At 43.4% G+C, this 26,637-nt stretch overlaps 1 protein-coding gene across 2 annotated transcripts in view; it reads right to left on the reverse strand.

The window, feature by feature from the left end:
- Positions 1-13,001, reverse strand: part of LOC131414151 (N-acetyllactosaminide beta-1,6-N-acetylglucosaminyl-transferase) — a 126,099-nt gene extending 113,098 nt beyond the window's left edge. For both annotated transcript variants that reach the window (XM_058555282.1, XM_058555279.1), the window contains exon 1: positions 12,857-13,001. The gene's annotated coding sequence lies outside the window, so the exon portion shown is untranslated. The remainder of the gene's footprint in view (positions 1-12,856) is intronic.
- Positions 13,002-26,637: the final 13,636 nt, after the last annotated feature.

A 26,637-nucleotide genomic window follows, 5' to 3' on the forward strand; every position in this document is an offset into this window, starting at 1 on the left:
AAGTCAGAGGCTTGTTCTTAAAAAGGACCAATAAAATTGATAAACCTTTAGACAGACTGATATTTAAAAATGGGTAAAAGATTTGAACAATTTACCAAAGAAGGAATATGGAAGGTAAATAAGTACGTGAAAAGATATTCAAAATGATTATTCATTGTAAATTAATACAAATTAAAATCACAATATCATTATACTCCCACTAAAATAGCTAAAATTAAAAAGACTGACCACACCAAGTGATGATGAGGATGTGAATCAACTGGAACTTTCCTACACCGCTGGAAATGTAAAACCATACAACCACTTTGGACGTTAGTCTGGTAGTTTCTTAAAATGTTCCCATATGACCTATCCATCCAACTCCTGGGGATGGTAGATTCTCACTATTCAAGTTAATTATTTCTTTAATGTCTCCACAAATTCTACAACATGGGATACATTCCAAGACTCCCAGTGGGTGCCTGAAACTATGAATAGTACCAAACCCTATATATACTATGCTTTTTCCTATACATGCATGTTTGAGGTGCAACAGCAAAAGTAGCACAAATTTTTTTTTCCTTCTTCACAATTTACAAATAGAAGATTCTTTCTTACCATAGAGTTTGCTTAGCAAACTCAGCATACATTTTTCTTTCCTTATTAAGTCAAGAACTTTCACCTTTTCACTTAAAGGAAGCAGTTTAAGGCTTCTCTTTGGCATATCTGAATCGCCAGCATCACTACTCTTGTGCTTTGGGGCCGTTATTAGGTAAAATAAGGGTGACTTGAAAACAAGCACTACGACACCGCGACAATCAATCTGATAACAGAGATGCTACTACGTGACTAATGGACAGGTAGCGTACACAGTGTGGATACGCTGGACAAAGGGATAGTTCACGTCCCAGGTGGGACAGAGTGGGACAGTGTGAGACTTCATCATACTAGTCAGAACGATGGGCAATTTAAAACTCATGAATTGTTTATTTTTGGAATTTTCCATTTAATATTTTTTGGACTGTAGTTGACCACAGGTAACAAACTGTGGAAAGCGAAACCATGAATAAGGGGGGAGTACTCTATTGAACCATTGCTCCTAGAGGAAATTATATATATAATATATAAATATGCACATATATAAAATCATTATTACATAAATAATATAATATACATGTCACATGGATTATAATCTTAAATCCTAAAAACAACACATCCTGGTAGATTCTATTTTGTTTATTTTACAAAAAAGAAAATGGGGTTCAGAAGCGTTAAGTGTCTTGCCTGAGGCCATCCCTCTAACAGGTGCCTGAGTTGGGATTCAAACTCCATCCAACTGGCCCCAGAGCTGGAGCCTTTCATGCTACACTGCACCGTCCTCTCCCGTCTCCATTCTCAGGTCATCTAGGCCTGAGAGCAGAAATAAGAAGACAGAGCATCATCTTGTTTGACCTCAGCTGGGAACATGCAAGTCTGGCAACTCAATTTTTTTGCAGCCTGCACATGTGGGCAAATGACCATAAGTATTGATTTGGGCGTTACAAATTTCAGAAAGTAGGCAAATTTGCAAATACAGAATGGGTGAATAATGAGGATGAACTATACTCAAGTTAAATCAAAGCATATGTTCATACATAGTCTTGTGTGTGGCTATTCAGGGCACCTTTATTTACAATAGCAAAAAAACTGGACATAACACAAGTGTCCATCAACAGATACCAAATGAAAAAAATTGTGGTATAACCATACAATGGAACGCCTCTCAGCAATGAAAAGGAATGAATGAATGATACATACAACAACACTGGTGAACCTCAAAATATTATTCTGGAAGAAGCCATACCAAGAAAAAAGTACTTACTATGTAATTCCATTAATATAAAAATCTAGAAAATGCAAGCTAATCTATAGTGACAGAGAACAGATCAGTGGTTTCCTGGGAATAGCAGGAAAGAAGGGAGGGATTACAAAGAGATACAAGGAAACTCTGCAGTCTGATGGAAACGTTTGGTATTTTGATTGTGGTGATAGTTTTACAGATATATCAATATGTCAAAACTTGTCATCTGTACACTCACAGGCAGTTTATTCCATATCAATTATACCTCAGTAATGCTGGGGGGATCTGATAGAAAAAAACTGGATATAGTAATCTATAAAATAGTTAAATATTAAAATAATGCATATTGTGTTTTTTTCCTGATGTCCAAGATGTGAATGTATTGAATGATATGGAATATTTGCAAACGTGCTGGGCACAGCTCTATGCCCTTTATATACAGTAAATCATTTAAAACTCACAACAATCCCACAATAGGGATACTATTAATATCCTCTTTTACCTAAGAAAAAACTGATGCACTGAGAGGTTAAGCAACTGGCCCAAGGTCACACAGCTTGAAGCAGGAGAGCCAGGTCTCAAAGCAGGCAGTTTGGAGCCAGGATCCATGCTCTTGGCAGCTATGCTACGTCATTTTCTTCTTGAAGGAGGGCAACTAACATTTATTGAGGATCTACTGTATACCAAACATCGTGTTCAGTACTTCTGTATTCGTTGTACAACTTAATTCCCTCAATTACTCAAGAAAAAGATATTATCATTCCAATATTTTTAGATGAAACAGCTTAAATTCACACCATGTCCCACAGTGATTCCACGCATGAGCATAAACCTCATTTCATCTGCCTCACTATCCGTGTCTTGTTTGCCTATTTCCTGTTCACCTCTACGTCCTGTGTCCCCATTGTAATCCCTAAATCAGCTCTGCAATGACAGACACATTCTCTCTCACACAATATGAAGAAATGACACAGTATAAACAGGGTAGGATATAGCAGAGTTATCCCCAGTTCACACAAAATAAATCTAATTACTCCCACCTCAAGTGGTCAAATTTAATTCCCCCATCCCTTATGGTAGGCTGGATTTAGTAACTCGCTTCCAAATAATAGTGTATGGAAAGAGAAAAATCATTCTTTACTGTGGAGAAATCTGGAAAACATTACCTTGACCAAGTGATCAAAGTTGTCATCTCAGTGGCATCGTGTGGATGTCAGGGACACCCTGACATGATGTGATGAGAAGGGGATTTCACCTCTGTAGTATTCTTCCCCCAAAACTCATGATCACAGTATAATCTTGAGAAAATACATCAGACAAACCCAAATTGAGGGCCATTCTAGAAAATACCTGGCTAGAACTCCTCAAACTGTCCACTTCATAAGAAACAAGGCAAGATAGAAACTGTCATAGACAGAGGAGACTAAGGACACACGACAACTAAATGCAATGAGCTATCATGAATTGGATACTGGAATAAAAGAGGACATTAAGGGAAAAACTGGTGAAATCTGAATAAAGTCTGGAGTTAGTTATTAGTAATGTATCAATGTTAATTTTTCAGTTTTGACAAATGCACTACAAATGTAATGTGAGATGATAATATCAGGGGAAACTAAAACTGGATGGTAAGCACATAGGAACTCTCTGTAACGTCTTTGCAACTTTCCTGTAAGTTGAAAATTATTCCAAAATAAAATTTATTTAGGAAAATCTAATTAGCAGCTCCTATTTAGGCAAAAGCAGAGCTCGGACCCTTATTGTGCAGTGAGAAACCCCTAGGGGTGCGTAGATGCAGCCGGCTTTCAGACCACCCCAGCCCTGCTGATGAAGCCTTTGGTCCTGCAGCCAGGATGCCGGCACAAGCCCTGAGTCCAGAGGGCGCCAATTGGTTTAACACTCTGTTAAGGGAGCTTAAACATTGACAGCTTTAACTTATCTCTAAGTGGAAATTGACCTCAGGTCCTCTGTGCCCATAAAGAGAGTGAGGGTGAGTGTTTCTTCATTAATTGTGGCGTCCATTGATAGTCCGATTTGATAACAAGAAGGGCATAATTCTGGGTCCTGCACTTACTGTGTGAACTCGAGCAATATTCTGAACTCAAAGGAGCCTGGATGAGAGAGAGAGACAGACACACACACACACCTTATAGGTTTATCTCTGGGCAAACTCCCTCTTTCATCTTCCGTTCCTGGGTTACCCTCCCCTAAGGCATTAGTGGTGCAATCTCAGAATTTTCCAGAACTCCACATCTCTTCAGTAAAATCCCACCAATCTCACATCCTAACTCCACAGAGCTAGCTTCTGTTTTGCTTTTTTAAAATGTGTTTGGTTTTGTTTTACCAGTGGCATTAATCTACGTTAAAAAGTACCGGCAGGTGCCCCTCTCAGAACGATAGACAGGTTTTAGAGATCCAAATCTTAAGTTTGGCCAATGTAGGGCAACAAGCGTTGTGTGCTTGGGGGTGGGTTGGCTGCAGATGCTGTGTAGGCCAAATCCATTTCAAAAGTAGGCAATAATCATACAATAAAAAAGTTCACTTGAGACAATGCTCTAGAACACATCACACACACACACAGGCACAAATATATATGTATATACGTATGCTCCGGAGAAAACATGAAGTTTTCATATTCTAAGGATTTCAGCTGTTGCTTGCTTTCACAGCCAGAAAGTAGAAATGATTGCTATTAGTGGGCATCTCCTGTGACAATCACCAGCACTAGCACACTGCATTGGATACCAACCTGGCAGAGACAATGAGTCTGCCAGTGATACCAAGAACACCAGCCGTGCATTGCTTTTGCAAAGGCGCTTCTAAAACAGCCAAGAGATGAGCAAAAGCGAGGACCCGCCTGGCTTTCTGCTGCCAGGACATATTTTCGAAAATTGGTGACTGCTACTCCAATATGCACTTTCTAAGGCTGGCCAGAGACCTTAATGATAATTAAGATGCTCCCAGGAGGAGTTACTATAAATTGAGTTACCATTTAACTTCACTCAATTAAATTTCCTATCCCATGACTAATGCTTTCATGCAAAGAGCCAAATACTTGATGTCTTTTTAAAAATCTCAAAACAAGATCCAAACAAAATAAAATGTTAGAAATTCATACAAAGGGTTCAGAGCAGGCTTCCCCGGTTACCCACGGTGATTCAGAGCTGTGACGCTTTCTTCGCCTTTCCTGCCAAGCACTTACTTGGCTGCAACGAAGGCTGTAATCCTCGATACCACCGTCTTGCCCTTCCTGCACAAATGGGTGCTGCCCTCTGACTACATGTTTTTTCCATGCGGAAGTCAGTGTGGCAGCTCCAAAGCTTTCCAGCCTTAGGGAGGCTCAGCTGAGCCAGCTAGGGCAGCAGAAGCACTGAATGGGAGTCAGGCTCAGGCCCTTTCCTTTATCAACGCAGATGTCAGCAGGGCTCCTTGTTGACTAGACATTTATGGTAAGATAAATGCTTCCAGAACTAAAGACAATGGACAATAGGCCCGGTGAAGCTTTAAGAACCTTTTGTGACACTCCTTCCCCAAGTCCCTGGGAGAGAGGATGAGCCAGGATTCCATGGTGGCCGCCCAGACCTGAGAGGCAGGAGACAGTCCCTCAGTAATTTTTAAGGGGGAAATGTAAATGACTGCATATTCCTCAATGCAAGGTTTAAGTTGGGGCAAAATCAAACTTATTCAAGCACCACGTCCAGCAACTTGATGTGCTCTACAGGAAGACCAAGTTGGTGGTTCTAGAGAACATGGCCTGGAGTTGGGCGGAGGCGCACTTTAGGCTGTACCTTCCTCTCCGCTCTCTCAGTGTTCTCAGATGCCAGCAGAGGTCCTGTCCATCCACACGGTGGTAGGGGACCAAGGCCCAATGCTCCTGGACCAATATGAACACCTTAACAATTGAATAGGACTGCCTCTAAATCCGTTTAGTTAGCTAATGAGAACTGCTCTTTGGGGGTAGCTGTAGCATTCTAGACTAGGACTGAGATCCTGCTGGTTGCTGCAAGGCTGCCCAAGACCAGCTTGTCTCTGCTTTGATGAGTACAGTAATGTTTATTTTTCACCCCAGTAGCTAGTCCCAGTGTTATAAACACCACCAAAGAAATTGTCTACTTAAACTTGAGAACCCTTTTTTTTTTTTTTGGCCTTTTTCTCACTGTTCTTTTGGTGAGGAAGATTGTCCCTGAGCTAACATCTCTGCCAATCTTCCTCTATGTGGGATGCTGCCACAGCATAACTTGATGAGCAGTGTGTATGTCTGGGCCGTGATCCGAACCCACGAACCCCAGGCCACCGAAGCAGAGTGTGCAAACTTAACCACTAAGCTACCAGCCAGCCCCGGCTTTTTATCACTTTTAATCTTGCTTATATAATCCATAAATTTTTATCATTCATTAAATGGAGGTGTGGGGACACCAGCCCAGAGGACATGGATGTAGTGCTGATAAATCATCTTATAAAGTCCTCACAACAATCCCGTAGGAAGGTATTATTATCCCTTTTGACAAATGAGGAAACTGAGGCTCTGTGGGGTTAAATAACTTACCGTAAATCACAGAGTGACAGACCTGCTCTGAACCTAAATCTGTGTCGACTTCAGAGCCCATGTGCCGTTCACTGACCACACAGCAAGAGCTCCCCCCAGTCACCTTGACCTCCCACAGGAAGCCCAGTAAGGGCCGACAGCGCCTCGAAGAAATCCCTCGGCTCAGAGGCTCTTAATTAGCTATAGGCGCCAACTCCTCGGTGCAGGAGCTACGAGTGAGACTCTCAAGTCAGACTCCCCACCTTTGTTCTTGATGGTAAAGCTTCTGGAACACTCAACTTCTCGAAGCCTCAGTTTCCTCATCCATTCAAGGGTGATGATCCTGTACTTCACCTAGAGAATAGTGTTGAATATCAGCTAAAATAACGCACCTAATCGGCTTAGCAAAAGACTCAGAAACGTTAGCTGCAGTAAGAACAGGAACACAGTGTGTTTGTAAAAGGAATGCTTAGATGGGCAAATATCTATTTCCCTCCTTCCCATTTTTTGTCTAGAGACACACTGCCCACAAGGAATATGCTGTGAGCACACACCCAGTGACATATGTGATGTTAAGTTTTCTTGCAGCCACATTAAAAAAGTAAAAGGAAACAGGTAGAATTAATTTTAATAATATATTTGGCTATATGTTGTTATGATAATTATACAATTATAAATATAGCAATATATTTATGTCATACAATAATATATAAGATAATGTATAATTAATAATATATTTAGGGGCCGCCCTGTGGCTTAGCAGTTAAGTGCACGCGCTCCGCTACTGGCGGCCCTGGTTCAAATCCCGGGCATGCACCGAGGCACTGCTTCTCTGGCCATGCTGAGGCAGTGTCCCACATACAGCAACTAGAAGGATGTGCAACTATGACATACAACTATCTACTGGGGCTTTGGGGAGAAAAAGGAGGAGGATTGGCAATAGATGTTAGCTCAGAGCCGGTCTTCCTCAGCAAAAAGAGGAGGCTTGGCATGGATGTTAGCTCAGGGCTGATCTTTCCCACACACAAAAAAATAAATAAAAAAAGATAAAAATAAAATAATATATTTAATCATCTAAAACAATCACTATAATATATAATTATAAATAAATAATATATTTAATAATCTAAAATTATATAATATAATGGCTCAATATATTATAATTATATGAATAATATCTTATGTAATAACATAATTAATTTCAATATAAATTATAATTATGTGAAAATTAATTTAATAGAATAAATATGACAATATGTTTACTGATATAATAAATATATCAGTATCATCAATGGATGATCAATCCATTGATGTAAGTGGGGTATTAAAGCCCCCTACTATTATTGTAGTGCTGTCTATTTCTCATTTTAGATCTGTTACTGTTTGCTTTATATGTTTTGGTGCTCCTGTGTTGAGTGCATGAATATTTACAAATATTATATCCTGTTGTTATATTGACCTTTTTGTCATTATGAACATCCTTGTCTCTTATTACAGTCTTTGTCTTAAAGTCTATTTGGTCTGATATAAGTATAGCTACTCCAGCTTTCTTTTGGCTACCATTTGCATGAATATCTTTTTCCATCCCTTCACTTTCAAGTTGTATGTGTCCTTGTAAAGTGTGTCTCTTGTAGGCAGTGTATAGACGGGTCTTGTTTTTTAATCCATCCAGCCACTCTATGTCTTTCGATTGGAGACTTTAGTCTATCTACATGTAAAATAATTATTGATACGTATGTGCTTATTGCTGTTTTGTTAACTGTTTTCTAGCTGTTTTTGTAGCTCCTCTCTGTTCCTTTCTTCTTCTTTTGCTCTCTTCCTTTGTAGTTTGATGACTTCCTTTACTAGTATGCCTACATCCCTTTCTCTTTCTATTTTATGTATTTACTATAGGTGTTTGCTTTGTGGTTATCATGAAGCTTGCATCTAACAACTTATAACAGTCTATTTTAAGTTGATAACAACTTAAGTTTGATCTCATTCTAAAGTTCAACATTTTTACTTTTCCCCCATTTTATATCTTGATGTCACATTTTACATCTTTTTATCTTGTGTACCCCTTAATTATTGTAATAATAGTTATTTTTACTACTTTTGTCTTTTAACCTTCATACTGGCTTTATAAGTAATTAATCCACTACCTTTACTATATATTTACATTTCCAGTGAGATTTATTCTTTCATATGTGTTCTTGTTACAAATTAGTGTCCTTTCTGTTCAGCTTAAAGGAATCCCTTTAACATTTCTTCTAAATCCAGTGATGATGAACTCTTTTAGCTGTTGCTTGTCTAGAAAACTCTTGATCTCTCCTTCAATTCTGAATAATTTTGCCAGCTAGAGTATTCTTGATTGAAAGTTTTTTTCTTTCAGCGCTTTGAGTATATCACGACACTCCCTTCTGGCCTGCAAAATTTGTGCTGAAAAATCTGCTGATAGTCTTATGGGGATTCCCTTGTGCGTAACAAGTTGTTTTTCTCTTGCTGCTTTTAATATTGTCTCCGTGTCTTTAACTTTTGACATTTTAATTATAATGTGTCTTGCTGTGGGTCTCTTTGGGTTCATCTTATTTGGAACTCTCTGGGCTTCCTGGATCTAGATGTCTGTTTCCTTCTCCAGCTTAGGGAAGTTTTTGACCATTATTTCTTCAAACAAAATTTCTGCCCCTTCAGCCTGGTTTCAATGTTTCAGTCTTGAGGCAGAATTCCCCCTTCTGGAAATCTCAGTCTCTACTCTTAAGGCCTTCAACTGACTGAGTGCAGCCCACCCACAATATGAAGGGTAATCTCTGCTCCTCAAAATCTACTGATTTAATTTCATCCATAGTTAATTACATCCATAAATACCTTCACAGCAACATCTAGACTAGATTTGACCAAACAACTGAGCACCACCAACCTAGCCATGTTGACACATAAAAGTAACCATCACGTCCATAAAGTATAAATAATAATCTTTATTACTTCAGAGGGTCCTTCTAAGAATTGAATAATTGCAAGTAAAACCCTCACAGTGTCCTGCACACACTAGATGTTGGAAAAGAGATTAGTACAATTATCATCATCTCTAATTTAAATGATTTTAAATAAGAAGTTAGCCTAATGCAATATGATCTTTCTGACTCTGCTTTCTAATGATGTGGCCTTGAGCAAGATATTCTTTCCCTTCTGAGCTTCAGTCCTTTCTTCTGGGAAATGAGAATTAAATTCCCATCTTGCAAGGCTGATGAAGGTCAGAGAGAATGTATGTGAAGCACATGATACACAGTGCCTGCCACACAGCTGTCACTGTGGTTGTGATTATTAATATTATTATTATACTATTATTGAGCGCCTACCACTCCTGCAGTAAAGCCCAAGTCAGAAGCATTTCAGGACAGCCATATGGTGAGTGTGGTTCACAAACAGCTCGATCTGAAGGATTCATAGTAAAAATTAAAACAGTAATTTTCGTAGTAGCTAATACATAGGACTTGCCACATGCCAGGCCCTGTTCTAAGGGCTTTATAGGTGTGAACTCACTTAGCCTTCACGACAATGCTATGAAATCTCACAGGGATGTTAAGTGACCTGCTGAGGTCATGCAGTGGTGGCAGCAGTGGGGATGAGATTCAAACCCAGGTGGACTGGCTACAGCATCCGCTCTGCTTACCGCTATTCTGTACTGAGCATCACACCAGGGGCCTTAGCTCAGGAAATCAGAATTCACATCATTTGGTCTCTTTGAATTATTTTATGGAGTCCTTCAAAAGCTTTAGCAAAACATGCTTGTCTGATTTTTAAAATCATTCATTCATTCATTTATTCAATCACCCATTTGTTCATTTCACAAGAACACACTGCAAGTCCAGAGCTGCTCCTTAAGAAATGCTCCCAATATAACCCAGATGCAAATCAAATTATAAGGCATTGGGGGATTAGCATCCAAAGGGGTGGGCCTGGACAGAAAGGCTCTGAAGAACTCAGAGCAGTGGAAACCCCAGTGGTTGGGAAGTCCCCTCCCAAAAAACATTGGGCCACACAGTTGTCACTGTGGGCCTAGAAAGATTTGGGTAGAAATACTAACTTACACAAACGTCCCACTCTTCTGATGAGCTGAGAGACTTGACGATGAATGCCTGGAGGGTCAGATGAGCACTGGGAAGCTTGAGCCCTGTGCCCACCTCACCAGGCTTGCCCTGAGAAGGCTCTAAGGTCTTCTCTTCCCGACACGTGTCCTCAGGTGAACAGTAATTAATGCTTAGAGTCTGCTTCGCTAAGCCAGTCAGAACATGTAGAGAGAGCATCTTCCCTGCACAAAACACTTAGGTAGGGCTGGGAGAGGCACAGGCCCAGAAGCCAGCACCCCTGCCTTCCCACGGAGCCACAGCAGCAGGCCATATGTGACATTCTTGCCCACTTGGTGGGGCCACCTCTGTTCCGACATCCATGGCAGTGTGGTGTGATGGCTAAGAGTGTAAGTCCTGAGGACTAACATGTGGCTTCAAATCCCTTTTCTTTCACATCTTTGCAGGGATCTTGGGCAAGGGGTATACCCTCTCAGCCTTCGTTTTATCATCCCTAGGAGAGGGACTGTTATGATTTAAATGTGTTCCCCAAAATTCATATGTTGAAGCCCTAATTCCCAATGTGACTGCATTTGGAGAGAGGGCCTTTAAAGAGATAATTAAGGTTAAATGAGGTCATAAGGGTATGGCCCTACTCCAATATGACTGTGTCCTTCTAAGAAGAGGAAGAGACAGCAGGAGCGTGAGCACGCACAGAGAAAAGGCCACGTGAGAACACAGTGAGAAGGTGGCCATCTGCAAGCCAGGAAGAGAGGTCTCACCAGAAACCAGCCCTGCTGGCATCTTGATCTTGGATCTCTGGCCTCCAAAACTGTGAGAAAGTAAACTTCTGTTGTTTAAGCCACCCAGTCTCTGGTATTCTGTTATAGCAGCCTGAGCTGATTAATACAGGGACCAAAACAGTGCCTGCCTTCCTGGATTATCATGAGAGTAAACAAGATCATGTGCTTAGCTCAGTGCCTGGCACAGCAGAAGCACCTGATAAATGCTTATCTCCTCCACCACCACCACCACACCGCCCCCTCCCCCCCACCGGAAACATTCAGTGCTGATTTCTCCCAGGGAAGGGGTGTTCCTCATAAATCGTGTCCTGTCTTACACATCTTCCACTATTTTCATCAGTGGTTAACCATCATTCATAAAACTTCTCCAGCATCGCACTGCCTCTCAGGGAGAAGCCCTGTGATCGCTGCCATCTGATTCAGGGCAGCATGATGCCATTTACTGTCCCTTCTTACCTCTGGCCAGTGGCTGGAGGAATCCTCTTTATAAATTTGTCTGGCTCAGCAAAGAGTAAAACTCACAACCTCATTAACACATCAAATAGGAAAGGCTCCCCACATCAGCAGAGTCCTTTTGGAAGGGCAGAAGCAACATAATACCACAAATTGGAAAATGGCTCAGGAAGCCGTCACACAGCAGGAACAGAGGTGGGACACTCCCACCAGGCATGAGCAGAGTGAAGAGGACCCTGTGGGTTTTCCGAGATCAAGCACTGGGAATGGGTGAAGGGGTCACCAAGTCTGAGGACAGGTGAATGAAGGATCCACAGTCTTAAGGGTATTTGAAACTGGGTCAGGAAGGAAAAAGGCATGAGATGAGGAGGCTGTACCAACAGCACTAGCAAAGCACTGGTTTTCAAGGATTGTTTTGAAAGCGCAGAGCCCCTGCCCCATGAGTGTACCTTTTCTGTTCTTAAAGATGCAGTACTTGGAGGTTAACATTCATTCAACAGATATTGACTGAGCACCTGCCATGTACAGGCACCGTGCCAGCTCCACCAGCAATAAGGCTGAAGGGGGAAAGTCTGACAACACACCACGCAACAAGAGCCTTAGTTCACGTAGTTCCCCCCATCCCCACCCCAATAGGTGAGCAGGTGAGGAAGTCTGTATGTGATTGTGTTGGGTGATGGGAGAAAATGGAGCTTACCCCCTTGAAAATGATTTATCAACATAAATAAATTTTTTTTTAAAGAGGGTGTACTTCCACATTGGTGGATAATACTGGCTACCTTGGAGGGTTGCACTTGAAGAAGTGATTGAAGCCCGGCTCTTGGTGCGTGTAAGTACTCAATAAATGTCACCGACCCTCCTTTCTCCCACTTCTGGGAAGACAATGGAGACAAAAAGCATGGAGGGATCTTCTGTTTTGTAAGAAAGTTCAAGGTATTGCCTCTTCTAGAAATCCATCCCATAAAATACAAATGTTAGAAACAATGAAAAGGGCCAAACCCAGTAAGATAAATTTATAAATAATAAGGAATCTAAACTGAAAAAACCCCACCCATACAGGCTGAATTAAGAAAGCATTGTGATCCTGAAGGAGAAGTTTGGGCCAACAGATAACAGAACTCACCACAGGGTGGGATTCGGCGCATACAGGCTGAATTAAGAAAGCCTTGTGATCCTGAAGGAGAAGTTTGGGCCAACAGATAACAGAACTCACCACAGGGTGGGATCCGGCGATGCTAGGAGATTCAGCAGCACACACCAGATGAACAAATTACCAACAACAGATTCTGAAGAATCGAGAGCATTAAGGGAACATGGAGGAAATACACCTGCTGCCGCTGGCCATGCCGCTTGCCATCCACCATGCTTAAAGGAAAGAAGAAAGGGGCTTCCGCAGTAGAAAAGCTGACTGCCCCTGGGGTGGGAGCTTGGCTTGCCACATAAGGCAACTTCCCTTTTATGAGACACAGACTCCTTTGAGAACTGGGCGAAAGCTGTGAGCCCTCTTTTGAAAAGTATAGAAAGTGAAACAAGTTTAGGGTTTCATGGGCTCCTCAAGGTCTATCCCTGCAGGCCCAGGTTAAGGACTCCTTGTTCCCACCACAAAAAAGAGATGATAATTATGTAGCAGGATAGCCAGCACTGCCATGGCAATCATATTGCAATATATAAATGTATCAAATCAACATGTTGTACACCTTAAATTATACAATGTTATATGTCAAATATATTTCAATTAAAAAAAAAGACCCCTACTTGAGAGTGAGACTGGAGGCAGCTGGCTTAGAAAGTCCCTTGGGTCACCGTGTTTCTCAGCCTTCGCTGCACACTGGAACCATCCAGAGAACTTTGAGAAGTATCAATGCTGCCCCCACCCCTCACCGCAAGAAAGTCTGAATGAATTGATCAGGGTGCAGCCCAGGTATTTGGAGCTCTCAAAGCTCCCCAGGTGGTTCTCATGTGCAGACAGAGCTGAGAATGAGGGCATCAGGAGGAAGGATTCCAAGGATCAGGTGAGAGACACGAGCTAAGTCTGTGGAGATGGTGATTACAGCTGCAGAATGGTGTCAAACAAAACAGGAAACGGAACCCAAACTTGAAAAATGTTACCCCCTTGAAAATCAGTAGATGTGGAATAAAGAGGACTGTGCATAAAGGAGGAAGTGGTGATGGTTTAGAAGGTGGCTCTAAACACTACGGTGAGAGGCAGAGACACTTAGAGAGCTCTGAAGAGCAGCCTCAATGCAAAAGAGCAAAAGTTGAGCCATGCTGAAAGTGTACCTTGCCAGCGAATCCAATTCATTGCAGAAGCACATTAGTAGTGAACGCCTCGGCAGAGGCTCTAATAGATCCAGAAACTGAAAGTCAGTGTGAGGAGACTGAGGGGCAGACTCAGACATCAGACAGTCAGATCTAATAATGCTCTTGTTCTGATCGCATGCTTATCAGACCACCTTCTGATTACATTTCATCTTCCATGTGGCATGCCTTTGGACTATGTGCTCTGGCCAGGAGGCATTTACAGTTCTCACTGTGTTTGTAAATGATCTTCTGGTCTCATATTTGTCTTCAGAGTGTGATAAACGCCCATTTCCTGAGAGACAGGTTTGTTCTCGACTTTCTAACAAATTGGATTCTGAGCTTGCATGATTGAAGAGCAGCTTCTGGATCACAGAAGCAGACCTTCCTGTTAAAACTCTTGGGAAATATCTTCTCGGCATGGACGTAGGCTCTGCTTCTTATTCCCACTGGAGATTTCTGCAGGGATATCAGAGGTCATAGAAAGAACAGGAACCCTTGTGTGGCATTACCATCTATGGAGATATTCATTTGTGTCATGATCTAGCTGGAAGAGACAAGTCATGTGGAATCTGGAGATTGCTGGTGATGATGTCTGCACAACAATGTGAATATACTTAATGCCTCTGAACTGTCCATTTAAAAATGGTTAAAATAAGGGGCCGGCCCCGTGGCTTAGCGGTTAAGTGCACGAGCTCCACTACTAGCGGCCCAGGTTCGGATCCCTGGCGCGCACCAACGCACCGCTTGTCCGGCCATGCTGAGGCCACATCCCACATACAGAAACTAGAAGGATGTGCAACTATGACATACAACTATCTACCGGGGCCTTGGGGAGAAAAAGGGGAAAAAAAAGGAGGAGGATTGGCAATAGATGTTAGCTCAGGGCCAGTCTTCCTCAGCAAAAAGAACAGGATTGGCATGGATACTAGCTCAGGGCTGATCTTCCTCACCAAAAAAAAATAATAAAATAAAATAAACTCTTTGAAAAAGAATAAAAAATAAAAATGGTTAAAATGAAAAATTTTGAGTTATGTATATTTTATCACAGTAAAGAGAAAAAGAAAGTCGCATGGGAATGGGCAGAGCTTCTGCACTGGAAGGGGCACCTTAGACCACACACTGGGGCCACCTGGCTAAATCCTAAACCTTGTAGCTGTATCCCAAATGGAAATGGAGGAGTGACATAGAGCTCAAGGAGATAGAGTTGGGGCTCAGAGAGCCGTACTGGGGAAAGAACAGAGCTTGTTGGTGAGGAGGGGGTCAGATGCACAAGAATCCTGCCCTGGATGCTGTGGACACAATCCCTAGTTAATAGATCACTATTTATGGGTCAGAATCACCTGGGGGGTCAGGTTAACATGTAGATTCTGATTCTGTAGATCTGGGCAGAGCCAGAGATTCTGCGTTTCTAACAAGTGCCCACGTGAGCTGACGGCCACGCTGCTGGTTGGTGGTGCGCACTGTCAGAAGCACTGCTGTAGAGAGCTCCACAGTTCTCCCTGAATGTGCTGTGGAATCAGTGGGTGCTGCCTCCGAAATAAAACCCATGGCGACTTGGAGCACTTGAAGGCAAACCATGTTAGAGCTAATTAGGCAGACTTCTTGTCCTATGATGGCCTAAGATCTGTAAATCTACAGACGGAGGTAACACTTGCACCCCATTCAGTCAGCAACAAAACTTGACACATCTAACACCTATTGAGATGTGAGTCAACATTTTAAAATATGGATTTTATGATCATTCACGTATGGTGAGGCCAACAGATCAGGAGACGACTGCCATTGAAAACATGGTTTATTACTCAAGGTTCCCAAGAGGACAGACATGCCATGGGTGGGGGGGCAGGGGTGCATCACAAGGAAGCACTAGAGTGGGTCAGAATGGAGGAGAGAGGCAGGATGTGGGTAAGAGCCTTCGCTGTGGTTTTAGCAGGAAGGGCAAGGCAAGACAGGGTGAGCAGGCTTAGGGCTGGCTAGTCTGAATAATCTCAGTGGGCTCTGGGGCATAGGGTCTGTCTCTAGTTGTCTGGTACCCGGCCCTGGGGTGAATAGGACAGGGGAATAGTGGACCACAGTTGAGAACCAATAAAGGAGGAGGTGGGGGATGTGGGCTCTGAAATGATTAATTTGCATTTAAAACATGTGCTCCCAGGAGAGTTGTTTGCTATCTCTAGGAAGTGGTTAAACCTGGGAGGAGCAGTCCCTCCAGGGTCATCAAGGCCCCAAGATGTCAAAGCATCAAAAATACAGAATAAAAAGACATGGTTAATACATTCAAACCATCAGACTCTTAGAATTAGTATGAACTAGTTTTTGGATGTTAGAACCAGATAGATAGATCCTAAGACAACACGAGTTGTAACAGATGATTTCAACTGTTAGACATTCCTGTCTAAGAGAGGTGAGAAAGCCTCCCGCATAGCACAAGCGCTGTGGACATCCTTCTCAGCTCAAGGACTCCTCTCTTGGATTCATGCTGGCAAAGGTGGATTAGTGTCCCCAGAATCTCCATTAGCACCCCGCCAAGCCACACCAAATAAACATCAAATCTAGATAAAAACACCCTCTTATTTATGCAAGGCAGTTTTAAGACAAATTCCCTAGCTTCATCTTTTTTCTAGATTGCCGCTCCAGGCCATTCATGTAGAAATGTGGGAGCTGCTGCTGTGTGCAGAGTTGGCTGCATGGGAAGTGTTTCATCTGGTGACAATCAAGGAGCTGAGAATGAGTTCTTATGAGGGCACCTTCAACTGAAGAGGTTTGACAGAACCTTATCAAGGCTGCTGGGAACTGTCAGCCCTGCCCCAGAACCTGCACTTGGGCTCAGCTCCGGTCCACCAGGAATGACACCACAGTGTCACTCTCCATTTTCTGATATTTATGCCCTCTGACCTCTAGGGCACTGGCATGTAATAAAGGCTTAGCAAATATTAACTATTATAATAATTTCCATTTTAAAAAGTGCAGCCAGAATCTAGAAACAAGGCTGTTAAGATAGTGCAGGGCATTATCTTATTTTAACCCACTGGGGAAGGGGGAGGGACTCCTCCCAGGCTCGACACCAAGATAAACACAAGGAGAGTGGCAGGTCATATTCTGAGCAAGGGTAGTGAAGGCCTCGGTTTCCCAGGAGGGAAGCATGGGTGAGAGATTGGTAATGAGGCAGAAGAGGGCTGGAGATCCCAAACTTGGTGGGATTAAAACATGAATCACAACAGCTCCTGGAGGGACCAGCCCCGTCCTCCCACAGAGTGTCTTCTGGAGGCTACAGATTTCAAGCTAGTAGGACCCAGGAGAGAGGAAGAAGGTGTATATACCCCTTAAGTAGGGGAGAGCTTGACACCTGATGTGGTGGGCTCAGGAACAGCTCCCACAGAAGGGATGCAGAGGCCTGACTCCAGTGAGTGACAGGGCTCCCCATGCCAGAAGATACTGCCTGGTGGGCAGTGCACAGTGGCCCCTGACATACCCTCCACTGACCTCTCCGTGAAGGCTCAGAGAGTCTCACTAGGGGGAGACTGTGGGAGGACAGGATGCTCTCTTCCCTTCTTCGCTTTGTTCTTCCCCATCCTCACCCAGATGGGAAAGAGTTCTATTAGTACAGTAACTCTTAAAGTCATACAAGGAGACACCGTCAATACTGGCAAGAGAAAGCCTTATTTGTCTTGCAAGCACTTTTTGATAAAGAATGTGAAGATCCAATGCAAATGGAATGTGTTAGCATAGGTTCAAAAGGTGATGATGAGAAACAGGTCTTGTCACTTGAACACACCTGGAAGGTGGGAGGAGAAAGCTGGGCCTGGGGAGAAAGGGAGAGATAAAGGAGAAGGATCAGAAGACAAGAGAGGGGACATTGGGGGCCATTCCAGGAGGACTTGACGTTGACTGAAAGGCAAACCAGGATGAAGAGTAAAGAAATGTTTGTGCCAACCTGAGGCCCCTGAGATGACTCCTGATGTGCTACAAATGAGATTGGGTCTCTCCGGTGGTGGCCTGCATTGTGGGCATAACTGGAGGGTTAATTAAGAATCCTCACGCAGCTCCTTCGTGCCACACCAGCAGCTAACGGCAGCTCTTAGATTTGGGCCAGTTAGTTTCGAGGCAATGGGAATAACCTTTCTGTAGACACGCAGATATTAATGTGGGCCCTTAAAAGCCACTTTTGGAAATATCAGTGTACTTTATTAGACTAGATTTTAGAGATTTTTAAAAAATGCTTAAAAACTCTGGAGAGATGAGGATGCTTGGTAGAAGCTCAGAAAGAAAGACGGGGTGAATGTAGCCTTATTACAGTTTGCTAAAGAGGTTATTTCCCTTTGACCCTCAGAAGAGAACTGAGAGTTGGACTTGAGAAGGTGACTTTAAGGCCCATAATTCAGATTCTAAATCTATTTTTTTATAAAATAAAAAAAGGCAAAGAAACAGATAAACATCTGACCCCCTTCCTTGAGAGAATGGGGTACAGAATTATGGGATGTGAAAACGACACGCCCAGTACCCCATTTTGCCCCAAATCTGAACAGGTGATCTGAGACATGGGCCAACAGAGTGCGGTAGGTGGTGGGAAAAGCTGCCCCTTACCCTTGATGGAAACAATTACTCTCTAGACACTGAGCGTGTTTTCTCAGCAAAGGGGATTGATGCGTGAACCCTGGCTGGGAGTTTCTTCCAGGAACCTGCAGCAATGGCAGGTGTGAAGGGCCAGTAAAGACGGGCAGTCGTCTGAACACCTTAGAGGCCCAGTCTTTGAAGCCGGTCGTGATCTCAAAGTGAACAGAGGAATGGGGCATGACATGGTGTCACCTTTTCAGCAAAAAGATGAAAAATGTGCTGAAATAACAGTGGTTAAGACTACCATGCAAAGATAGAAGACATAGTGTGCGTGCCCAGGTCCAGACTGTTTACTATCCGATCGAAACATCAGGGGCTAGATGAAGAGCCAACAGGAAGGGACTCCAAGGAGGGCACTTTTGTAGTGTGCTTGTTCCCTCATCAGCCATTGGTGCCTACGTCACTCCCACGTCTCCCACCTAGATCTACCCTCCGTCCGGGCTCACTCCCTCGGACGTTAGGACCTGGTTACATTTCCACCATCAAAATCCGTTTTTGGGTGCACTGAAAACATGAGAGTGGTTTAGGAAGGCTGATATACTAGGAATTTGTTGGATGTTTTGGCAGTCTAGGGCAAACTCCCTTCTGATTGTGCAAACTCTCTGGCGTTGGCAGGACTCAGTGCCCTGCAATCCACTATGGAAACCAAAGTGGGGAGATCTGACTCCTACCCAGTCAGCCAGAGCCCACGCAAGGGATCTAAGCTCACCCATGTGGATGCTCCAGCCCAGTGCCTGAATCCTTAGGGAGTGACACGAAGGTGCAAAGACAATTCAGAAGTTATTCACAGCAGCAGCAGCAGTAATATCCAGGGCTGATGCACTTATCTAATCGTCTCTGTAGTATGGCCTTGGCTGTGACCCCTGTCACTTGGCCTCGCTTGGGCCCTGTCTAGTTTTAAGCCTGGATCTTCAGATTTCCCATCAATTCTGTGAGCTTCCCAGTAGTCTGCCAAGGAATTCTTTCTCTGCTTATGTTTGCGAGCATTGTTTTCTGTTGCTGGCCACCAAGAACCTCAACTGATACAGCCAGAGAAAAAACATCTACATACATGCTCTTGCTGGACATGCTCTTGCTGGACACCTTGCTGTTGAATTAGTTTCTTGTTGCTGCTGTAACAAATTACCACAACCTTAGTGACTTAACACTAATTTATTATCTTATAGTTCTGGAGGTCAGATGTCTGAAATATGTCTTATGGGCTAAAATCAAAGTGTTAGTTCCTTCTGGAGGCTCTAGGGGAGAAGCCATTTCCTTGCCTTTTCCAGCTTCTATAGGCCGCCTGTATTCCTTGGCTTATGGCCCCTTTCTCCGTCTTCAAAGAGTATCACTCTAACATCTGCTTCATCGTCACATCCATTCTCTGACTCTGACCCTCCCCTCGCCCTCTTGTAAGGACCCTTGTGATTACATTGGGCTGTGAGGAGAATCTCCCCATCTGAAGATTCTCAACTTAATCATAGTTGCAAAGTCCCTTTTGCCATGTAAGGTAACATATTCAGAGGTTGCAGGAATTTGGATGCGGGCATTGTTAGGGGCCATTATCCGTCTACCACAGCACTCTAGGGAAGCTTTAGCTCTGGAATGTGCTGATCGGGTGTGTTCAGAACAGACGAGACAGAGTGAAACAGAGCGACGTGCAGCACTCCAGTCCCAGCCCGGCTGAGCTCATTCCTCTTCCTGACTTCTTTTAACTGATGAAACTGATGGAGGAAGTGGAAATGGATACTCACACTAATGAGAAAGAGAAGGCCAACGCAGAAGAGATGATTAAAGCAGGTCTTGTCAGTTAGCATGAAGACAGATTTGGCACAGCAGCTAGAATCTCTAGTTCCTCTTTATGGGCTTCAGGGAAGCCAGATGTGGACACCCTCTCAAGAGCTGCTCGCCAAGGGGAAGGGACTCTGCCATCAGACTGCTAGGTTTGAATCCTCGCTTAGCCATTTACCTGCTATGTCATCGTTGGCAAATGTGCCATCCTGCCATAGCCAGGATGCCAAAGAGTCTTCCCAGAAAGCTCCAATATCAGGTAGTTTTGCTGCATAACAAAACTTTCCAAAATGTAGCAGCTTAAAACAATAACATTTATTATTTTAACAGTTTGTGTCATCTTTGGCGAACTTGAGCTCTCTGTGCCTCAGTTTAAGTTGTGAAATGGGATAACGCCAGTATCTCCTCCATCGTGTACACCACTTGGAATGGTATCTGGCACACCGTCAGCGCTAATATCATTCCCAGGTTCTAATAAGTTTGTACTTGAGTCACAGGCCCACCCACCCACACAGGGGGTGAGAGTTGGTATCTAGATGAGCCTAGCCTTCTCATTTTGAGGCCTCAGCTCATGAGAGTCATGCAGGGAATCAGTTTCCTCTTCTTGACAAGAGAGAAGATGCTATCTTATGGGATCTTGGGAATCTTGGGGAGTATACACTGAGCTTATAGAAGTTGATTGGACATAGAGAGCTAGTCAGTTAAGGAATCACGTTGTCTCAGGTCCTCTTAGACTTGGTGGCAGCTGTGGGTGATTGGGCTGGCCCATACCAAGAGCATGGGACTGAGGGGTTTGTCACAAAGCCTGCATGGAGCTTCTCAGTTATCCTCTTCAGGGTTCACTCTTGGTCATCTGGACACAGCCCCATCAGTTGTTAAATTAAATAACATTGAAAATTCAGTTTCTCAGTCACACTAGCAGCATTTCAACTGCTCATTAGCCAGGCTATTGTGGCTCGTGGCTGCCCTTCGGAAAGGACAAGTATAAAACATTTCCACCATCGCAGAAAGCTCTATCAGACAGTGCGGTTAGATCCAGGGTTCCATCCCTGACCCACACCCGAGCCCCGCTGGCAGGAAGCGAGAGCAGGATTCCTCTGGTGCTGTAATTTAAGGGTTTGTGAAAGGCCTCTCCACCAAAAATATTCCCCTTACTCACAAGGAAAATTCTGAGTTCTTGTCATCCCTGTCTTCAGATGAAAGTGTCTTGTTGTAAGCCTCAAATACAATGCAAATATTTCAGTAGTACAGAATAGCCATTAACACCTTATTTTATCTGCTACTTTATTGTTCATTCAGAAAATACTTGCTGGGTACTAATGCATGCCAAGATGCTGAGGATGTGGCCTGTTCTTTGTTCTGGGGATACTTCAGAAAGTAAGATAGAGTTCCTGCACTCATAGAGCTAAATAGACATGTAAACAAACTCGCATACACATTTTAGGTGCTATGAAGAAAATCAACGCCGGGTAGAGGGATAGAGAGTGTGAGTGGCAAGTGAGGGGTGTGTTATTTAAATTGAGTGGTCAGAGGACCTTCTCAGTGACCATTGAACAGAGAATTGAATGGGTGGAGAAGTAAGCCCTGAAGATCTCTGGAGAAAAGCAATCCCGCAGAGACAACAGCATCTGCAAAGGTCCTGAGGTGGGATTGTGCTTGGCACAATCAAATAACAGCACGTGGCAATGTAAAGCCTTATGAATGAAGGAGAGAAAGAAGGCGATGAGGAGAAGGGAACAGCAACCATGAGAGGTTGCCAGGGCCAGATCACAGAAACTTGCAGGCCTCTGTAATAATTTTGCTTTTACTCTGAGGCAAGCTATGGGAAGGCTGGAGCAACCGTGATCTGATTTTGATTTTAAAGGAATCAATCTGTCTCCTGAATTGGTAACAGACAATCAGGCAGCCACTAGCTGCATGTGGCTATTGAGCATTTGAAATGCAGCTAGTGTGACCCAGGACACTGTCAATACAGGAGACAGGGCAGCAGTAGGAGAAGTAGGCAGACCAGTTAGGAGACTGTTGTGTTAATCTAGGTGTGAGATGATGCAGCCTAGACCAAACCAGTAGTGATAGAGGCAGTAAGGAGTTGTCAGTTTCTTGATGTATTTTAAAAACAGAGACGAGACTTTTCTGGTGAATTGGCTGTGGGATATGAGAGCGGAGATTGGCAATTTCTATTGGAAGAAGGAGGACAGGATCCTTTTAAGATATAACCTCTTTGATATACTCAGTCAGGGGCGGGACTTTCTTCTCTGGCCAGCTAAGGGGTCAGACGTGAACACTGGGTGCTCAGGGCAGGAGAGGGAAACAGGGGATTGGAGGTTGATAGAAGGCTGCACACTTTGTGACTTATCAGGGGCTGTGGCAGGCCAGCTGCCAGCAGGAGCAGTTTCCACACTGGCCTTCTCGTGCAGTGGTAATGCACACAAGACTCTGGAGTCCCACAGACCTGGGCTACAATTCCAACTCTAACACTTACTGCTGTGTGCCCTCAGACAAGTTCCTTGAACTTTCTGAGCCTCAGTCTTTTTATCTGCAAAATGGAGATAAGGAACTACTGCACGGAGGTTTTGTGAGGAAGCAGAGCCTCTCCACAGGTGATCAGTTTCCATCTCCCACCCACTTGATTCGCTCATCTTTACCACAAGTGGTATTGATAACCATGTTTTCAGTGTCTAATCGGGGCCAGAGCTGGTCCTCCTTGGGGACTATCGGCTAATAATGTGCAGTTTAATAGCCCAGTTAGGCATCTATTGGCGCTGCCCTTCAACCCCTCTACCACTCTCTGGCCCTCGGCGTTGAATAGGTTGTTTATACCTGAGTTTCGGTCTCCTCGTCTCTAAAGTGAGGATGAGACTATGACCTCACACCATCCTGTTCAGGATAAAGCGAGGTGGCATTTGTAAAGTGTTTTCCTAGTAGGCGCTCCACGAAAGGCAGCTGCTGTTGTCACAGCTAACATGGTATGGGAAGCCCAAGGGACCAGACCAGTAGGACCCAGCCGGGGCTTCCCTGGGAAGTGCTGGCTTCCTGGTCTGTTTGTCAACCAGAAACCTTGGGGAACTTCCTCAACCCTTTCAACCCCTGATTACACAATTCCAGTGGCTGACTCACTCTCACGCTCCCCAGGCCTGCACGCCCTCGCTGAAAAACCAGTTTTAGCAACCACCACAGATCAAGGGATAGTTACTCCCACAAGGCAGGAGACCTGCGTGGGAACACAACGCCCTTCTGAGCGGCACACGCAGTCAGCCACGCATGGGGGCTGGAAGGCCTGTGGGGTGAGGAGAGGAGGCTGGAGCTGGGGCCAAGGGGTCTGCCTGGCTGGCACTCATGATGCTAGTGAATCTTTTAAGTGAATTTCTCTTCTCCACTGGAACGTCGAGAAAACTATTAGAAGTTTTGAGGGAAGGAGCTATGTGCTAAAAATCACTCCCCAACCCCCTTCTCCAAAGGCACTTAAACCACCAACTCCAGACACATGGAAATTTCTTATTTTTCCCCAAACCTGCCAGAGACTCCTGTTCTGTGCTCCTCCCGCACTACCCTTTCTTCCGGGAAGGCCCTCCATCTTTATCCCTACACATCCACGGAGGCCCAGTTCGTATTTTCTCCTCTGTGAAGCCTTTCATGACTCCCTCGTGGTCAGCTGCTTCACACTCTGTTGCAGAAGCACTTTATACCTCCATTGGTATATACACCACGTTATCACATTGTTTATGCCAACAGTCAGGACCCCTCACAGTGCGCAAACTCCTTGGGGGCTGTATCTCTAGCACAATGCCAAGCACATAATTCTGTAATAAATGCTTCCTTAATGAATAAATGTGTTTCACTTAGCTAAAAAAGTTGGCTGAATATAAGATTTCTAGGACTTTGACAAAGGACATAGAAATAATAGAGATGTTATTTAGCAATATTACTGCATAAAATCCATTCATTTAAAAACTGCACAATGGACAAATGGAATACTGTTATTTGTATTCCAAGAGTAGTTCTGTATTGGGAGATGCATAAGTCTGGATGAAAATGGCTGCTTAAGAATAAGCATCATTTTTAGGGTGGTGAAAATACTGTGTATGATATAATGATGTATATATGTCACGATACGTTTGTCCAAACCCATAGAATGTAGCACCAAGAGTGAACCCTTAGGTAAACTGTGGACTTGGGGTGATTATGATGTGTCAATGTAGGTTCATCCTTGGTAATAAATGTCCCTCTCTGATGAGTGATGTTGATAATGGGGGAGGCTGTGCATGTGTGGGGGCGGGGGGTATATGGGAACTCTCTGTACCTTCCTCTCAATTGCATGGTAAACCTAAAATGGCTCTAAAAAAATAAAGTCTTTAAAAAAAGTATCCACCTCCTCTTCTATCCAAATCAATTCTTATGAAAAATATTTTTTTCACACAGCTCCCTGTGGGATCTGCAGTGCTATTGCAACAGGATTGCAGTTCAACTTCCCCCTCGGCCCGTTCCTGCTTCCCTCGCTCCTCACTGGGGCTGATCCTGAGAGCACTCCCATAATCCTCCTGTACATGAATCTCAGAGACTCAGAGCCTGTCCCAGGAAACACGACCTCTGACAACTTCACCAGTGGCCCCCAGGCTATCAGCCTGTGCATGTCAGGCACTGTGCTAGGCCAGTGACGGGCAAGTGCTACGCATATAGGTAAGATGTATGCACAATCTCACATTAATCCTTTAACTTAGATCATTCAATAATCTTCATCAAGAGTTTCTATCAAACCGGTCATCCGGGCCCTCATCCTCAGGGTTTGGTTCATATGACTCATTTTATCCTCTTTCCACTCAATTTTACCTTATTCCTGGGAATGCTTGTTTTATGTGTTTGAAAATGTCCAACCTCCTCTGGCTTCTAATGGGAAAGGTTTATCGTCAACTGTTAATGTCATCAACTCGGCTGATATTCCTTTGGGTTTCATTACCAGGAATCCTCTTACGTTTTTAGCTTCCCTCTGACCTTCTCTCTGAGTCCTCTCAGAGTCTATGCCCTTGGCCTCTTGTTCTGGGAAGCCACATGAGGAGAACATGAGACAGGGGAAGCAGAACCAGAGCTGACGTCAGAAGTCCAAGGTTCAACCCCACCTCTGACATTTATTGGCTGTGTGACCTTTTCAGACACTCACAAGGCAGCCGTACTTTTTGGTGCCTGCTGGGCATTACACTAAGGCTCACTTTCTACCTGACTTCTGCAGGGTTTGCCCTTCAGAGGTCATTGTCACACATCACAGTACCCACTTGGCCCAGAGGTCCACCGAGATGCATCCAAGTTGTGGCAAAATCAGCTTTACGCACTGAACGAAGTTCGATGGTGAAGAGCTGTGGGGCGGGGAAAGATCACAGGCCTGTGGACAAATCCCAGCTCTTCCTCTGATGTTCCTCTGCCACCTCAGATTTTAAGCTACTTCAGGCTCTTTAGCCATCTTTTCAACTTTATGTTCTTTGTATAATAGGCAGCTTTGATAAATTAAATTTCATTAAAATTCAAATTAAAAACAAAATTCTCACAGAAGTGAAAGAATTGGCATTTTAAAGTGGATATTGCTGAAAAAGTATAATATTTTAAGCATTATTTTAACATTAGAATGTAAAATAAAGAGGTAAGAAGTACTTCTCTAGAACATTTTACATTACGTAGCATTCTAAGAACCATGGTCATTATTGTACATTTTACCTTCAGTACACTAATACACAGTTTATCAGATAGACTATTCTGGTGGTTTAAACTACCAGAATATTTGTAAAGATATCATCACCCTAATAGAGTTTTTAAAAAGTTTAACAAGCAAAATTACTTAGAAAGCATTCAGAATTGTTTTAAATGATTAAAAATTTATAAAATCATCCTGAAAGATTCTCAAACTATCATGACTGAGTTCCAGAAAATGCACTTAGAAATAGGGAAGATTTTACATGAAAATGTAAGGAAAATTGCCAAAACATGTAGAGCAGGCATAACAATAAAACATGAGTTAGAAATAAGAAAATAAGAAAGACCAAAAGTGGTCAAAGACACCAAAACTAGCACATTAAAAAATGTACACAAAATTTACCCCAGACTTCACCAAAATTCTAAATAAAAGACAAAAACGCCGGAAAGCTCAACATTTCTGTAGGGAGGGAGGCCATAAAACTCCTCCGTGGCTCACAGAAATGAGCAATAATGACAAGCTAGTGACTGAACAAAGTCCATATTATCACTTTTTTATTTGGACAAATTTATTTTGCACTAAATAGTTTTCTACTCTCAAATAGTCTCTACTTCTTCGATCTCAGACTGCAG

Source organism: Diceros bicornis, chromosome 14 (genome assembly GCF_020826845.1).
Source record: "Diceros bicornis minor isolate mBicDic1 chromosome 14, mDicBic1.mat.cur, whole genome shotgun sequence".
Taxonomy (NCBI): Eukaryota; Metazoa; Chordata; class Mammalia; order Perissodactyla; family Rhinocerotidae; genus Diceros; species Diceros bicornis.